Here is a 407-nt window from a genome sequence, read left to right on the forward strand (position 1 = left end):
AGTGATTTAGACCAAGGCAAAGGTCGAAATTGACACATTACTTCTCTATCACTTAAAATGTTTCCAATAAGCACATACTACTTTCGTAGCAATGTTAAAAATCACTTTTATTAAAAATATTTTAACTGACATTTTGGTTTACGATCAGTGTGAGCTGGTTAAGTCTGCCTCTGAAGACAGACTCTCAGTCTGTTAAGTCTGTTAACAAATAAGGCTTATTGCTGGATCAGGCTTCCCACCAAGAACCCTGGCTTCCTTTTGGAGCTAGAGTTTGCAAGGACCGCCCCCTTTCCTGAGAGAGCCAGAGAGGCCACTTGTATTTATTATGCTCCAGTACACGCTGGAGCATAATAAATACTCCCCAAGTACAGTCCAGGTGACCCCCTGGCAGTCTCGTTCAGTCTCCC

The sequence above is a fragment of the Pteropus medius genome, unplaced genomic scaffold, assembly GCF_902729225.1.
Source record: "Pteropus medius unplaced genomic scaffold, Ma_sr-lr_union100, whole genome shotgun sequence".
Classification (NCBI taxonomy): Eukaryota; Metazoa; Chordata; class Mammalia; order Chiroptera; family Pteropodidae; genus Pteropus; species Pteropus medius.